The sequence below is a fragment of the Ovis aries genome, chromosome 2 (genome assembly GCF_016772045.2).
Source record: "Ovis aries strain OAR_USU_Benz2616 breed Rambouillet chromosome 2, ARS-UI_Ramb_v3.0, whole genome shotgun sequence".
NCBI lineage: Eukaryota > Metazoa > Chordata > Mammalia > Artiodactyla > Bovidae > Ovis > Ovis aries.
In genome coordinates, this window is record NC_056055.1 from 74280815 (window position 1) to 74299007 (window position 18193).

Below are 18193 nucleotides of genomic sequence, written 5' to 3' on the forward strand. Positions count from 1 at the left end.
GCCTCCTGGCTATTTTAATTAAAATAAAAAATGGCACAAAGTCCTAAATACTGTGGCTGCACACAAGTTGATTCTAGAGGGTTTTTGGAGACTTGAGAGTTAAGTAACTAGGACTAGGGGTGGCTGGACTTGACTCTCACTACCTCCTCAGCACTGTGCTTATTCTGTTTGACTCGTCCCTGTATGTGATCCTATGCTGTTCTCTATAGTCCTACCTACTGCTTCTCATATTTGTCTTTTGAATACTTAATGCTCTTCTTTTAATTTTGACCCTGAAAAGGCACAGCTCTGTGTTCAGAAAACTTCAGAATTCTCTATTTCTTAGAGTTTGGGGTGCTTGAGCTGAATCACACAACTGGGTAGTATCCTTAAATTGTAAAGAACTCTCACAGGCATCATTTTCTGCAACTCAAATTTCACATTTTCTTCTACATGCTTCTCTGAAAGAATCCTAGATTTCCTACTAATCTTTAACTGGTGGCTGCCTAATTCATTTTCTCAGCAATGTATTGACCTAGATGTTTTACTGTTTCCCATCACTTTTTAACTTACAATATCTAAAGCCAAAAGATACCTCTTTTCCTTTCCCATTTATAGAGAGGGAAGAATGCTGAGGGGAATTTTCACTGAAACATTGAAACAGTGCTAAAAAGTAAAGGAAGAGACTGAGAAATGGGAGCCACCTCTCCTGGACACAGTCTGTAAATGATTAAAGAAACAGTTTTCAACCAACTTCAGGGAATGTACTGAGTCACTGTAAAAAGTTCTGCTCTATGAAGGAATTAAATCATTTCAGCAAATACTGCGGGAGGTGAGAAGGGGGATAGCGGTGCAGCAATGAAGGAGGAAAAAAAAAAAAGCACCAAAAATTGTTCATACCAATAAATCTGATATCATGAGGTCTTTTTGGAGAATATGAGTGTAAAGTTAAATTGTTACATGGAAGTACTCCAGAGGGAGTAGCATTGGGGGAAGAAAGATATTACATTAGAGAAACTTATGCCAGTAAATCTGACAACAGGATGTCTGTTTTTGAGATGAGAGTGTGACTGTGCCAAAATCATTGTATCTTTCATGCGACAAGGTGAAATTTTGGAAAACACGGTGGGAATCAAGTGATAGAATTTTTCTTTTATATCTCAATTTGCAGCAGGGACATTTAGAAACATTAAGACCAAAAATAATCTTGAACAGCAGAAAGAAATTTTAATTCCATTAAAAACAACAACAACAAAAACAATATTTGGTTCAAGGACTTTGGGACATAGTAGAACCTCTAATCTCTTTTCATTTTCCGTCTGGTTTCCCTGGTGTTGATATCTGTACACAGGAGGAATCTTTAAGGGTACACAGTCTTAGAGGACGGGCAAAGTTCATTGTTGGGGGTGTTAAAGGTGGTATAAGGAGTTTAGGGCACTTCCTCACTGTAGCAGACTCCTGGCATGACATGCTTACATGCTGTCCTTTCTACTAATGGTAAATCATCCTATAACTGTGAAGATTTTTGTTTCTGTTCATTTTTTGCCCTAAGTGTAGACTGCAGTATAGCATAATAGTAAAAAAAAACACAAAATTTTAAAGAAGATAGGCCTCAACTCCATCATCTGTCATTGACTAGCTGTGTGATTTTGTATCTTAACATTCCTAAGCCTGAATTATTTTCTCTTGTGTAAAATGTAAAACAAAAACAAAAGAATAATAAGATACTCTACCTTAGAGAGGTGTTGAGATGCTTTTGAAGGTAAAGCAAGTAAGAAGCAGTCATGAAAGGTAACTATTAATAATCACTGAAATTGCATTAAATGTGAGACATTAATTCCACATTCTCTCATTTAATCTTCATAGAATCTCTATGAAATAAATATTATCTTCTCCATTTATAAAACTAAACAGGTGAGATTTCAAAAGACTGTACTAACCCGAAATGACACAACCGGCAAATTTCAAACCAGCAATCAAAACCCAGAGTCAAGTTCCAGGAAGGAGAAAGAACCGACAAGGAAGATGGATTTCAAATGACTTCATTTAATGTATCTCTAACCATCTTTGTGAAGCCATTTTCTATTTAAGGTTTCAGTCATTTTCAAATAAAAATTTTAATGAAATAACATTAAAATATTTCAGCTATTTTCTTTAGGACTACATTTACTGCCATCTGAAGGAAAGGGTTCCTGTCAGCCACTATTCTTTTAAGTAATTTTCTATTGTCGCTGCCACTAGTAATGCAGTACAGCATCCACCCATAACCTTGGCTTCACTTTTAACCAGCAGAGCAGTCTACATCTAGTTCCCCCTCACTTTGCACAGATCATGAATTGGGTCATCATTACTATTTTCCCCAGAAGTGCTAATACACCTGAGACCTTTTGCAAGTGTAAGAATGTTTTGCTCATCACTTCTCTTGAATTTCATAGCAAAGATTAGATATTTTCTTAAAGAACTTCATAGTTTTGCATATCTGCTGTGTTCAAATCTCAGCCACCCTAACTCCTTAGCCTGCTGGCTCTATCATTGGCTGCTGTTTAAGAAATGCTGTGTAAGTAGTTTATGTGTGTGTTGTGTTTCATTCACTCAGTTGTGTCTGACTCTTTGCAGCCCCATGGATTGTAGCCCACCAGGCTCCTCTGTCCATGTAATTCTGCAGGCAAGAATACTGGAATGGGTTGCCACGTCCTCCTCCAGGAGATCTTCCTGACCTAGGAATTGATCCTGCGTCTCTTGAGTCTCTTGCATTGTCAGGAAGATTCTTTACCACTGGCACCACTTAGGAAGACTTTAAGTAGTTTATATTTTCTTTTTAAAAAGAAAATTATATGCCTTTCTCCCATGTTCTTTCATTTGGGAGCTTATTAAACCCAATCATGAACTTTCCTCTAACTTGAATTTACCAAAAATTTTTCCTTCCTGAGGTTTTATTTATCCATTATCTTTTATACATATACTATATAGCAATTGTCTACATTCTTTAGCAAAGGTGTTTAAACAGTTTATCAGTAGTCAGCATGGCTACTTCATACTAATCAATGAATAGTAGTAGGATTGTTTTCTTGAGTAAATATTTCTTTTCTTCTAGACTTTTTTTAAAAGTTTGAGCTACAGGTTTAGGTGCCAACATTCATTTTAATATAATTTGGTGGCTACTTTTAGCTTCTTTTTTTTCTTCAGTGTGACTTTTATAAGATTCATATTACATCAATGTATATGTGGCATTATTTATCAAAGAGCAGGAACAGTTTTTTCTTCACTTACTCAAGTGCCATATGGCTTGTGAAATCATAAGCATAATCATAATTGTCACTATGTGGTATAAAACAGTATAAGCTGTTTTAATAAACAAGTTTGGAGAGTGCCATGCCTAGGATGTGGCATATAATGCTTACATCTGGCTGTCTAATTACCATTACCTTTCAAATGTCAAGTGGAAAGACTTCTACTCAGTACTAAAAGTCCCTGAGAGTAGACTCAGCATTTAGAAGCATTAAAGTCATTTGCATTGTGGTATGTCAGTTGGAAAAAAAATACTATCTGTAAATCCTTGTATTTTTTTAATTCATAGAAGTATAAAAATTGGATAGAAATCCAATTTTTAGAGCATCCATTTTTTTTCTGGTTATTTGTGACAAATGCTCCTAAAAGAGCATCTGTTTTTAGACTTATTGGTTCTCTCTACTATCTAGGTAGAACCATGCAGGGACTAGTAGCCTCAAGGATTGTGGTTCACTGTTAGATCTGGATAACTTCTTTACCTATCCCATGCAACACCCCTTCTTGGCAAAGTAAGAGACCCCAGTTACATTCTTCTGCCCTGCATCATTAGATATACCCATAAAGAGGTCATCTCTGTCCAAAGAAGGAAAATGATTAGGTCTATCTTGGAGAATAAGAGAAGTATCTAGCACAGTCTTTTCACTTTAAGCCCAGCTACCAGGTAAGCCTAGATTCCCATGTAAGGATGATGAAGTCAGCCATTTGTGAAATGGTTGCAACACACGAATTAGGCGGGGTGGAGACAAGGTTTATCATTCCATGGTGGACAAGTTTCCAGACCTCTGAACTGTATTTTCTGATCATTGAACAAGGTAACTCTATTGAAACTCTTATGGGAATTAAATATACAGGATGTGGATTACAACTTAGCCTGTTCAGATCAATGTGCAGAAACTCTAACATCTGTGAGTAGAAAGAGTTTATACTCTTGATTTTTAAATGTCTTCTAACAATAAAGTTTAATATTTAATACACAGTGCAGTATATCACTGGGTGGCCACTGGCTTGAGAAAGAAAATCTCATAGTCTGTACAGGGTGAGGTACAAAACATTTAACAGCTGGCACGGCATAAGCAGTATAATAGTGAGAAAGGAACTAGCCATTTGGAGCATGCCAGCTGAATGCCAGCACTGGGAGTGACCTTCACTGTGGCTTTGATGTGTATCAGCCAATCTAGGATAACATGGGAATGACAGCGCAGTGGAAAAGTTAAAGGTTTACAGAACTTTCAACAAGTTGGCCAGTGTTTCTGTTACTGTTCGATAAGGAAATCCCAAACAGAAGAGAAAAATCGTATAAAAGTTATGCTAGCAATAACTTTAGTCATTGTACAAGGAAACACTTTCACATACTATGAGACTATATTTATAATTAACTTCTGAATGAAGGTAATGTGAGATAATGTTTGATCTAAAAACAGCTTTTTAGTCCATCATTATGGACTCATGATTTTGGTGATACTACAATTAACTCATTTTCAGACTTGGTCTGATTAGCTACAGTTTTTTGTTGTGCTGAGCCACATGGTCACAATTTATCACACAGAAGCCCCTTCATGGTGGCTCATTTTAAAATTTTCTCAGAACTTTAAAATATGCATCACTGCTTTCAGGCAAAAGTTATTCAGGCTTATCCTGCATTTCTTTTACCTGAAATAATAAATCAGCCATTCTCCAAAGAACCCCAATTTCTTTAGTGGAGAACATTATTAGGTTACCAAAAATCTGGGCCCTGGGATACACATTGGATTATTTCATCTTAATACTGAAATTAAAGCAGTTCAGTTACCAGATATAGGGAAGAAAATTATATATTATATGAAATCATTAGTTCATATTTGTATTATCATTGGAATTCTATGATATATGTCAAAATACTTCTTACAATTTATTTTTAATATTTTATTTTGTTATGAGTATATAATCATTTGTTTTATTTACACTGTGGTCCAATTGTTTAAATTCTTTTAACTTTGAAAATGTTGGTGTCTTATTAATTGACAGCTTTTGTTTGGTTCCTATATTAGTTTGGAGTAGGAAATGGCAACCCACTACACTATTCTTGCCTAGGAAATTCCATGGACAGAGGAGCCTGGCAGGCTACAAATCCATGGGGTTGCAAAGAAGTGAACATATTACTGGAGGATATGGTGTAACAGGTGTCCATTACTTTGCCAAATAAAGGTATTGCATATGATAGGTACAGAAGTTATCTGGATCTACCAGTGAACCACAGTCCTCGAGGTTACTAGTCTCTGCATGGTTCTACCTATTAAACAGTTCACTGTATAAGTAGGATGTTAACTGAAGTTTGATCTTCAATGTTTTTATAAGTCATTTCGTTTTGTCATTATTTGTCCACTCGTAACGAGATAATGCATCATTATAAGATATGATTTTCATAATCAATTTTATACACAAATTAATATGTATAAAAAATTATGGCAAACAAGCTCAACTGGTGTTTTACAAGAGTAAAATATCAATAAAAGTACTATATTGGCAATCTGTAAAATTAGTAGTAAAAATAGTAATAGTACCATTATTGGCAATCTGAATTTAAAAACAGAAAAAGAACAGAACTGAAATAGTTACTTATACATTTCAAAATTTTTCCCTGATACACAAAAATAATTTAGTTTACCCATTCTGTTTCTGGTGTATCATGCTGTTTTCTGATAAATAATATTTTTATTGATTTTAAAATATCAATGTATATATTCTTATTATTTTACTAAAATTTTGCTTAAAATATAACATTACTTAAATATTAAAATTTTAAACTAGCTGCAATAGGACACAGTATGAAGATTCCTCAAAAAAATTAAAAATAGAACCACCACATGATCTAGCATTCCCACTTTTGGGTACATATCCAAAAGAATCAAAAATGGGATGTTGAAGAGATAGCTGCATACCTATGTTCATTATAATATTATTCAAAATAGCCAAGAGGTGGAATCAACCCAAATGTCCACTAATGAATGGGTAAAGAAAATATAGTATACAAATATGATGAAATATCATTCAGGCTTAAAAAAGAAAGAAATCTTGTCACATGCTCAACAGGGATGAACCTTGAGAACATTATGTTAAGTGAAATAAGCCAAACACAAATACTGTGTACTATATGATCCCACTTACATGAGGTACTAAAGTAGTCAAACACAAGAAACAGAGGGTAAAACGATGTTGCCATGGGCTTTGGGAAGGTGAAATGAGGAGTTTTTTAAGTTTAAAACTAAACTATAGTTTTAGTTTTGCAAGATGAAAAAGTTCTAGAGGTCTGTTGCACAACAATGTGAATGTAGTTAACACTACTGAAATATACTTAAAATGGGTAAGAAGGTAAATTTTATTTTATTTTATTTTATTTTATTGGTAAATTTTATATTATCCATTTTTACAATTAAAAAATTTTTTAAGAAGAGCTTTGAGCAGGGGATAAGGAAGAATGTTTAAACAACCCAACTGTATTTAGAGATATTATTAATTCAGAGTCCAGAATACATTAGTTGTTAGCTACTTCTTTTTAGGATTTAGAAAAAGCCAATGCAGATCACATTTAGACAAAAATATATATAAAGATAATTTATATCACTTGATAAGCTTTAACTAGAATAAAAGATAAATTGACTATGTAAGGACACTTAGTGCTCAGTTAACAAGAGGTTCTGAAGTTGGCAGCCCCAGAGTTAGTACAAAGAATCGAGGACATCACCTAAAGACCCAAGCTCATCTTATCCTTCTGCTCTGCCATTCTTAGACTATCCATGATCTCTCCCTTCTGGGGAGAGGATGGCTGGCCTAGCTCTGAGCATCACATCCTCACAGAAGCCAAGTGAGTGGAAGTTAAACGGCACTTACTTCTAAGGAGAAAAGTTTTTTCAGAAGTCTCAGACATGCCTCGCCTTTGTCTCATTAGCAAGATCTGTGTCACATGCCCATACTTAGACCTGTTATTAGCAGATGGAAACAGTATTGCCACGAATGGCTTAGGTTTCTGTACATCTAAATTTCTTCTTTGGTGGACGAAAAGATATTTGTTGGATAAGAAACAACATTTATACTAGGTAAGTCTCAGCATCATTTCATTTTTGCAGAACTCCAAGCATTTTTGGTTTTTAAGAACTTCTTGCCCATTGCTGAGAAGGGCAGCCAAATTTTTTCAAAGTCATCACAAGGATTCTGCCTCAGTCTGCAAAATACCTCAAAAATCATCTTTAATATGATTTTTCAATTCTTTCAGAACAAAAAACTAGGTCTTAAATCAGGTATATCAGAAGAACTTCTACCATATTAAGGAAAGACAGGAATATGTTCATTTCCCATCTAACCATTTTCTAGTCAGCTCAATTCATTCTTAAATACAGACAATAGTGTTCATTTAGCCATGAAAAAGATTGCTTACTTAGTTCTGTCAATCTCTTTGACCACCTCACTTGAGAATGTAGAATCCATATATTTTAGAATTCACTGACAGTCTCTGTTTCCTTTAACTTAAAAAGTTCATTAACATATAACATACACACAGAAAATTGTACAAGTCATTGCTATACAGCTTAATGAGTTATCACAAAGTGAACAAACTTCAGTCCAGTTCAGTCGCTCAGTCATGTCTGACTCTTTGCAGTCTCATAGACTGCAGCACACCAGGCTTCCCTGTCCATAACCAACTCCTGGAGCTTGCTCACACTTAAGTCCATCGAATCAGTGATGCCATCCAACCATCACACCCTCTGTTGTCCCCTTATCCTCCTGCCTTCAATATTGCCCAGCATCTGGGTCTTTTCCAGTGACTCAGTTCTTCGCGTCAGGTGGCCGAGGTTTTGGAGTTTAGCTTCAGCATCAGTCCTTTCAATGAACATTCAGGACTGATTTCCTTTAGGATGGATTAGTTTGATCTCCTAGCAATGCAAGGGGCTCTCAAGAGTCTTCTCCAACATCACAGTTCAGAAGCATCAGTTCTTTGAAGCTCAGCTTTCTTTATAGTCAAACTCTCACATCCATACATGACTACTGGAAAAACCATAGCTTTGACTAGACACACCTTTGTCAGCAAGGTAATGTTTCTGCTTTTTAATATGCTGTCTAGATCGATCATAGCTTTGTTTCCAAGGAGCAAGCATCTTTTGATTTCATGGCTTCAGTCACCGTCTGCAGTGATTTGGGGGCCCCCAAAAATAAAGTCTGACACTGTTTCCCCATCTATTTGTCATGAAGTGATGGGACTGGATGCCATGATCTTTGTTTTTTGAATGTTGAGTTTTAAGCCAGCTTTTTCACTCTCCTCTTTCACTTTCATCAAGAGGCTCTTCAGTTCAGTTGCTTTCTGCCATAAGCATGGTGTCATCTGCGTATCAGAGATTATTGATATTTCCCCCTGGCAATCTTGACTCCAGCTTGCACAAACGTATGCAACCATAAAAAGAAACAGAAGAGTAAAGGATTCCAGAAGCCTCCTCTTTCCCTCTTCTAGTCATTTCTCTCTACCTCAAGAAAAGCCATTATTAGCTTTTCTAACATACATTCAATTCACCTCTGGGGGTTTTGACCTATTTATAAATAAATTCACACATTAGTTCAGTTCAGTCACTCAGTCATGTCCGACTCTTTGCGACCCCATGAACCAAAGCATGCCAGGCCTCCCTGTCCATCACCAACTCCCGGAGTTCACTCAGACTCAACATCCATCGAATCAGTGATGCCATCCAGCCATCTCATCCTCTGTCGTCCCCTTCTCCTCCTGCCCCCAATCCCTCCCAGCATCAAAGATTTTTCCAATGAGTCAACTCTTTGCATGAGGTGGCCAAAGTATTGGAGTTTCAGCTTTAGCATCATGCCTTCCAAAGGAATCCCAGGGCTGATCTCCTTTGAATGGACTGGTTGGATCTCCTTGCAGTCCAAGGGACTCTCAAGAGTCTTCTCCAACACCACACTTCAAAAGCATCAATTCTTCGGCGCTCAGCTTTCTTCACAGTCCAACTCTCACATCCATACATGACCACAGGAAAAACCATAGCCTTGACTAGACGGACCTTAGTTGGCAAAGTAATGTCTCTGCTTTTGAAAACACTATCTAGATTGGTCATAACTTTTCTTCCAAGGAGTAAGCTTCTTTTAATTTCATGGCTGCAATCACCATCTGCAGTGATTTTGGAGCCCCCAAAAATAAAGTCTGACACTGTTTCCACTGTTTCCCTATCTATTTCCCATGAAGGGACGGGACCAAATGCCATGATCTTAGTTTTCTGAATGGTGAGCTTTAAGCCAACTTTTTCACTCTCCTCTTTCACTTTCATCAAGAGGCTTTTTAGCTCCTCTTCACTTTCTGCCATAAGCGTGGTGTCATCTGCATATCTGAGGTTATTGATATTTCTCCTGGCAATCTTGATTCCAGCTTGTGTTTCTTCCAGTCCAGCATTTCTCATGATGTACTCTGCATATATGTTAAACAAGCAGGGTGACAATATACAGCCTTGACGTACTCCTTTTCCTATTTGGAACCAGTCTGTTGTTCCATGTCCAGTTCTAACTGTTGCTTCCTGACCTGCATATAGGTTTCTCAAGAGGCAGGTCAGTTGGTCTGGTATTCCCATCTCTCTCAGACTTTCCCACAGTTTATTGTGATCCACACAGTCAAAGGCTTTGGCATAGTCAATAAAGCAGAAATAGATGTTTTTCTGGAACTCTCTTGCTTTTTCGATGATCCAGCAGATGTTGGCAATTTGATCTCTGGTTCCTCTACCTTTTCTAAAACCAGCTTGAACATCAGGAAGTTCATGGTTCATGTATTGCTGAAGCCTGGCTTGAAGAATTTTGAGCATTACTTTACTAGCATGTGAGATGAGTGCAACTGTCTAACTCAATGAAACTAAGCCATTTCCATGGGGCAATCCAAGATGGGCAGGTCGTGGTGGAGAGGTCTGACAGAATGTGGTCCACTGGAGAAGGGAATGGCAAACCACTTCAGTATTCTTGCCTTGAGAACTCCATGAACAATATGAAAAGGCAAAATGATACGATACTAAAAGAGGAACTCTCCAGGTCAGTAGGTTCCCAATATGCTACTGGAGATCAGTGGAGAAATAACTCTAGAAAGAATGAAGGGATGGAGCCAAAGCAAAAACAATACCCAGCTGTAGATGTGACTGGTGATAGAAGCAAGGTCCAAGGCAGTAAAGAGCAATATTGCATAGGAACCTGGAATGTCAGGTCCATGAATCAAGGCAAATTGGAAGTGGTCAAACAAGAGACGGCAAGAGTGAATGTCGACATTCTAGGAATCAGCAAACTAAAATGGACTGGAAAGGGTGAATTTAACTCAGATGACAATTATATCTACTACTGTGGGCAGGAATCCCTCAGAAGAAATGGAGTAGCCATCATAGTCAACAAAAGAGTCTGAAATGCAGTACTTGGATGCAATCTCAAAAACAACAGAATGATCTCTGTTCGTCTCCAAGGCAAACCATTCAATATCACAGTAATCCAAGTCTATGCCCCAACCAGTAACGCTGAAGAAGCTGAAGTTGAACGGTTCCATGAAGACATACAAGACCTTTTAGAACTGACACCCATAAAAGAAGTCCTTTTCATTATAGGGGACTGGAATGCAAAAGTAGAAAGTCAAGAAACACCTGGAGTAACAGGCAAATTTGGCCTTGGAATGCAGAAGGAAGCAGGGCAAAGATTAATAGAGTTTTGCCAAGAAAATGCACTGGTCATAGCAAACACCTTCTTCCAACAACACAAGAGAAGACTCTACACATGGACATCACCAAATGGTCGACTCCGAAATCAGATTGATTATATTCTTTGCAGCCAAAGATGGAGAAGCTCTATACAGTCAACAAAAACAAGACCAGGAGCTGACTGTGGCTCAGATCATGAACTCCTTATTGCCAAATTCAGACTTAAATTGAAGAAAGTAGGGAAAACCACTAGACCATTCAGGTATGACCTAAATCAAATCCCTTATGATTATACAGTGGAAGTGAGAAGTAGATTTAAGAGCCTAGATCTGATAGATAGAGTGCCTGATGAACTATGGAATGAGGTTCGCGACATTGTATGGGAGACAGGGATCAAGACCATCCCCATGGAAAAGAAATGCAAAAAAGCAAAATGGCTGTCTGGGGAGGCCTTACAAATAGTTGTGAAAAGAAGAGAAGTGGAAAGCAAAGGAGACAAGGAAAGATATAAGCATCTGAATGCAGAGTTCCAAAGAACAGCAAGAAGAGATAAGAAAGCCTTCTTCAGCGATCAATGCAAAGAAATAGAGGAGAAGAACAGAATGGGAAAGACTAGAGATCTCTTCAAGAAAATTAGAGATACCAAGGGAACATTTCATGCAAAGATGTGCTCAATAAAGGACAGAAATGGTATGGACCTAACAGAAGCAGAAGATATTAAGAAGAGGTGGCAAGAATACCGAGAAGAACTGTACAAAAAAGATCGTGACCTGGATAATCACGATGGTGCGATCACTCATCTAGAGTTAGACATCCTGGAATGTGAAGTCAAGTGGGCCTTAGAAAGCATCAGTATGAACAAAGCTAGTGGAGGTGATGGAATTCCAGTTGAGCTATTTCAAATCCTGAAAGATGATGCTGTGAAAGCGCTGCACTCAATATGCCAACAAATTTGGAAAACTCAGCAGTGGCCACAGGACTGGAAAAGGTCAGTTTTCATTCCAATTCCAAAGAAAGGCAATGCCAAAGAATGCTCCAACTACTGCACGATTGCACTCATCTCACAATTCACACATTGTTTACCTTTTTTTGTCTGGCCTCATTCACTCAAGATTATGGTTGTGAGCTGCCTCTGTGTTGCATATAGAAGTAGCTTGTCTTCTGCACAACAAAGGAAAATATAAGCAAGGTGAAAAGACAGCCTTCTGAATGGGAGAAAATAATAGCAAATGAAGCAACTGACAAACAACTAATCTCAAAAATAAACAAGCAACTTATGCAGCTCAATTCCAGAAAAATAAACGTCCCAATCAAAAAATGGGCCAAAGAACTAAATAGACATTTCTCCAAAGAAGACATACGGATGGCTAACAAACACATGAAAAGATGCTCAACATCACTCATTATCAGGGAAATGCAAATCAAAACCACAATGAGGTACCACTTCACACCAGTCAGAATGTCTGTGATCCAAAAATCTGCAAGCAATAAATGCTGGAGAGGGTGTGGAGAAAAGGGAACCCTCCTACACTGTTGGTGGGAATGCAAACTAGTACAGCCACTATGGAGAACAGTGTGGAGATTCCTTAAAAAAATTGCAAATAGAACTACCGTATGACCCAGGAATCCCACTTCTGGGCATACACACTGAGGAAACCAGAATTGAAAGAGACACATGTACCCCAATGTTCATCACAGCACTGTTTATAATAGCCAGGACATGGAAACAACCTAGATGTCCATCAGCAGATGAATGGATAAGAAAGCTGTGGTACCATATACACAATGGAGTATTACTCAGCCGTTAAAAGAATTCATTTGAATCAGTTCTGATGAGATGGATGAAACTGGAGCCGATTATACAGAGTGAGAAAGCCAGAAAGAAAAACACCAATACAGTATACTAACACATATATATGGAATTTAGAAAGATGGCAATGACGACCCCATATGCAAGACAGGAAAAAAGACACAGATGTGTATAATGGACTTTTGGACTCAGAGGGAGAGGGAGAGGGTGGGATGATTTGGGAGAATGGCATTCTAACATGTATACTATCATGTAAGAATCGAATCACCAGTCTATGTCTGATGCAGGATACAGCATGCTTGGGGCTGGTGCATGGGGATGACCCACAGAGATGTTATGGGGAGGGAGGTGGGAGGGGGTTCATGTTTGGGAACACATGTAAGAATTAAAGATTTTAAAATTAAAAAAAAAAAAGATTAAAAAAAAGTTACTTTATGCCACAACTAAAAAAAAAAAAAAAAGAAGAAGAAGTAGCTTGTTTACTCTCATTACTAGTTAGAATTCCTCTAAATGAACATACCATAATTTATCCATTATGATGTAGATGGACATTTGCATTGTTTCCAGCTTGGAGTTACATGACTAGGACTGTAGGAACATTCCCTTACATATATTTTGGCAAATACTTTTATGTCTTTCTGTCAGATATATTAACTTTAAGTAAACTTGTCAGGTCAAAGGTATATATATGTTTTATGTGTGTGTGTGTGTGTGTATATATATATATATATACAAATATATATAAATATATTTTCCAAAGTGGTTGTAGCAATTTACACTTTCAGCACCCATGTATAAGAATTACAGTTATCTGAAACCCTTGCAAATAACTGGTATTTTCTGTCTTCTTTACTGTATTCATTCTGATAGGCATTGTGGTTCTCCTTTAATGCATGCATTTTTTCAACTTTTCCTAGAAATATGTAGCTTTTTATTTATATATTACACTTAAGTTAATATGTACAGTTAACTACATGTTAGTTGACTTAATATGTAAGTCATATTATATATTAATATGTAATAATTACATATTATTTGTAATTAATGCAACTACACTTAAGTTAGTTGACAAACCTAGGTTGCTTCCATGTCCTAGCTATTGTAAATAGTGCTTCATTGAACATCTGGGTACATGTGTCTTCCTGACTATATTTTTCTGAAACCCAACTAACTTAGTTAACAAACACTTTAGAAAAAGATATCTTCCCTATGACTATATTTTGGAGTTAAAGTATTCCTCTCTTGTATACCAATAGCAAGAAAACATTAGTTAGAGAGGAAAACATTAAAACAAACCATTATACTATATTTGGGTTTCAGAAAAATAAAAAAATTGTCAGGAAGACAAATGGACAGATGAATGGATAAATAAGTTGTGGTACATATAAACAATGGAATTTAAAAAAATGCTCAGCCATAAAATGGAATGCATTTGATTCAGTTCTAACGAGGTGAATGAACTTAGAGCCTATTATACAGACGGCAGTAAGTAGAAAGAGAAAGACAAATACTGTTTATTAGCACATATATATGGAATCTAGAATGATGGTACTGATGAACCTATCTCCAGGGCAGCAGTGGAGATGCAGACATAGAGAACAGACTTGTGGACACAGGAGGGAGGGAAAGGGGGGGACAAATTGAGAGAGTAGCACTGAAACATATACATTACATATGTAAAATTAGATAGCTGTATGATGCAGGGAGCTCAAATCCAGTGCTCTGTGGCAACCTAGAGGGGTGGGAGGCAAGAAGGAGTTTAAGGAGGTTAAGAGGGGACATATGTATACTTATGACTGATTCATGTTGATATATGGCAGCAACCAACACAATATTGTAAAGCAATTATCCTCCAATTAAAAATAAAATAAAAAGTTACGCTATAGTGGGAAAAATGGATAATTTCTCTTATCCCCATGATCACAAATGGAGTTTCTATAGACCTTGAACACAACATACTTTAAGAAAATTTAGTCAAGTATTGTTGAACTATTATGAGCTAATAATCCACCTCAATGTTTTCTTAATTAAAACATAGTTCAAATGACATAGAATTTAATTTATAACAAGCAAACTAATAAACCAGATAAAATAGAGGCTCTACATGTGACATCAAAACTTTAAAGGCTGACAAACTGGCTGGTTTGGGGTCTTTATTAAGCACAAGGACAATTCTTATCTTTATTTTTTAATTTTTTGGTTGTGTATTTTATGATTTTTTCTTTTTATTTATTTATTTATTTATTTTTAATTTATTTTTTTATTGAAGGATAATTGCTTTACAGAACTTTGTTGTTTTCTGTCAAACCTCAACATGAATCAGCCATAGGTATAGATATATCCCCTCCCTTTTGGACCTCCTTCCCATCTCCCTCCCCATCCCACCCCTCTAGGTTGATCAGAGCCCCTGTTTGAGTTTCCTGAGCCACACAGCAAATTCCCGTTGGCTATATATTTTACATATGGTAATGTAAGTTTCCATGTTACACTTTCCATACATCTCACCCTCTCCTTCCCTTTCCCCATGTCCATAAGTCTCTTCTCTATGTCTGTTTCTCCATTGCTGCCCTGTAAATAAATTCTTCAGTACCATTTTTCTAGACTCCATATATGTGCGTTAGAATATATTTATCTTTCTCTTTCTGACTCACTTCACTCTGTATAATAGGTTCTAGGTTCATCCACCTCATCAGAACTGACTCAAATGTGTTTCTCTTTACGGCTGAGTAATAGTCTATTGTGTATATGTACCACAACTTCTTTATCCATTCATCTGCTGATGGATATCTAGGTTGCATCCATGATCTAGCTATTGTAAATAGTACAGCAATGAACAATGGAAAACATGTGTCTTTTTCAATTTTGGTTTCCTCAAGGTATATTCCTCAGGGATTGCTGGGTCTTATGGTAGATTTATTCCTAGTATTTTAAGGAATCTCCATACTGTCTTCCATAGTGGCTGTATCAATTTACATTCCTAACAACAGTGCAAGAGAGTGCCCTTTTCTCCACACCCTCTCCAGCATTTATTGTTTGTAGATTTTTTGATGATGGCCATTCTGACCGGTGTGAGGTGATATCTCCTTGTGGTTTTGATTTGCATTTCTCTAATAATGAGTGATGTTGAGCATCTTTACACGTGTTTGTTAGCCATCTGTATGTCTTCTTTGGAGAAATGTCTGTTTAGGTCTTTTTCCCACTTTTTGATTGGGTTGTTTGTTTTTCTGGTATTGAGTTGTATGAGTTGCTTGTATATTTTGGCAATTAATCCTTTGTCAGTTGCTTCATTTGCTATTATTTTCTCCCATTCTGAGAGTTGTCTTTTCACCCTGCTTATAGTTTCCTTTGTTGCGCAAAAGCTTTTAAGTTTAATTAGGTCCCACTTGTTTACTTTTGTTTTTATTTCCATTACTCTAGGAGGTGGGTCATAGAGCACCTTGCTTTGATTTATGTCATCTACTATTCTGCCTATGTTTTCCTCTAAGAGTTTTATAGTTTCTGGTCTCATATTTAGGTCTTTAATCCATTTTGAGTTTATCTTTGTGTGTGTTGTTAGGAAGTGTTCTAATTTCATTCTTAGCTACATTCTGGACATGTAGCTGTCCAGTTTTCCCAGCACCATTTTTTGAAGAGGCTATCTTTGCCCCATTGTATATTCTCCCTTCCTTTGTCAAAAATAAGGTACCCATGGGGCATGGGTTTATTTCTGGGCTTTCTATCTTGTTGCATTGGTCTATATTTCTGTTTTTGTGCCAATACCATACTGTCTCCATGACTGAAGTTTTGTAGTATACTCTGAAGTCAGGGAAGTTGATTCCTCCAGCTCCATTCTTCTTTCTCAAGACTGCTTTGGCTATTCAGGGTCTTCTGTGTTTCCATATGAATTGTGAAATTTTTTGTTCTAGTTCTGTGAAAAATTCCATTGGTAATTTGATAGGGGTCACACTGAATCTGTAGATTGCATTTAGTAGTGTAGTCATTTTCACAATATTGATCCTTCCTACCCAGGAACATGGAATATCTCTCTATCTGTTTATGTCATCTTTGATTTCTTTCATCAGAGTCTTATAATTTTCTGTATACAGTTCTTTTGTCTCCTTAGGTAAGTTTATTCCTAGATATTTAATTCCTTTTGTTGCAATGGTGAATGGGATTGATTCCTTAATTTCTCTTTCTGATTTTTCATTGTTAGTATATAGAAATGCAAGTGATTTCAGTGTACTGATTTTGTATCTTGCAACTTTGCTAAATTCACTGATTAGCTCTAGTAATTTTCTGATACTATCTTTAGGGTTTTCTATGTACAGTATCATGTCATCTGCAAACAGTGAGAGCTTTACTTCTTTTCTGATCTGGATTCCTTTTATTTCTTTTTCTTCTCTGATTGCTATAGCTAGGACTTCCAGCACTATGTTGAATAGTAGTGGTGAGAGTGGACACGCTAGTCTTGTTCCTGTTCTTAGGGGGAATGCTTTCAGTTTCTCACCATTGAGAATAATGTTTGCTGTAGGCTTATCATATATGGCCTTTACTATGTTGAGGTAGATTCCTTCAATGCCCATTTTCTGCAGAGTTTTAATCATAAATGTGTGCTGAGCTTTATCAAAGGCTTTTTCTGCATCTATTGAGATTACCATATGGTTTTATCTTTCAATTTGTTAACATGGTATATCACATTGATTGATTTGCATATATTGAAGAATTCTTGTATCCCCGGAATAAACCCAATTTGATCATGGTGTATGAGCTTTTTGATGTGTTGCTGAATTCTGTTTGCTAAAATTTTGTTGAGGATTTTTGCACCTATGTTCATCAGTGATATTGGCTGGCCTGTAGTTTTCTTTTTGTGTGTTGTCTTTGTCCGGTTTTGGTATCAGGGTGATGGTGGCCTCGTAGAATGAGTTTGGAAGTGTTCCTTCCTCTGCAATTTTTTGAAAGAGTTTTAGAAGGATAGGCATTAGCTCCTCTCTAAATGTCTGACAGAATTCCTCTGTGAGGCCATCTGGTCCTGGGCTTTGTTTTTTTGGGTGATTTTTGAGCACAGATTCAATTTCAGTGCTTGTGCTTGGGTTGTTCACAATTTCTATTTCTCCCTGGTTCAGTCTTCAGAGATTGAACTTTTCTAAGAATCTGTCCATTTCTTCCAGGTTATCCATTTTATTGCTGTATGGTTGTTCATAATAGTCTCTTATAATCCTTTGTATTTCTGCATTGTCTGTTGTAACCTCTCCTGTTTCATTTCTAATTTTGTTGATTTGATTCTCCTCTCTTTTTTCTTGATCATCTGGTTAATGGTTTGTCAATTTTGTTTATCTTCTCAAAGAACCAGCTTTTAGTTTTATTATTCTTTACTATTATTTCTTTCATTTCTTTTTCATTTATTTCTGCTCAGATCTTTATGATTTCTTTCCTTCTACTAATT

The 18193-nt window shown here is 36.7% G+C and overlaps 1 protein-coding gene across 23 annotated transcripts in view; it reads left to right on the forward strand.

Annotated features, from left to right (window-relative positions):
• IL33 (interleukin 33) overlaps nucleotides 1-18193 on the forward strand; it is a 142892-nt gene that overhangs the window by 71932 nt on the left and 52767 nt on the right. The gene's annotated exons all lie outside the window — the stretch shown is intronic.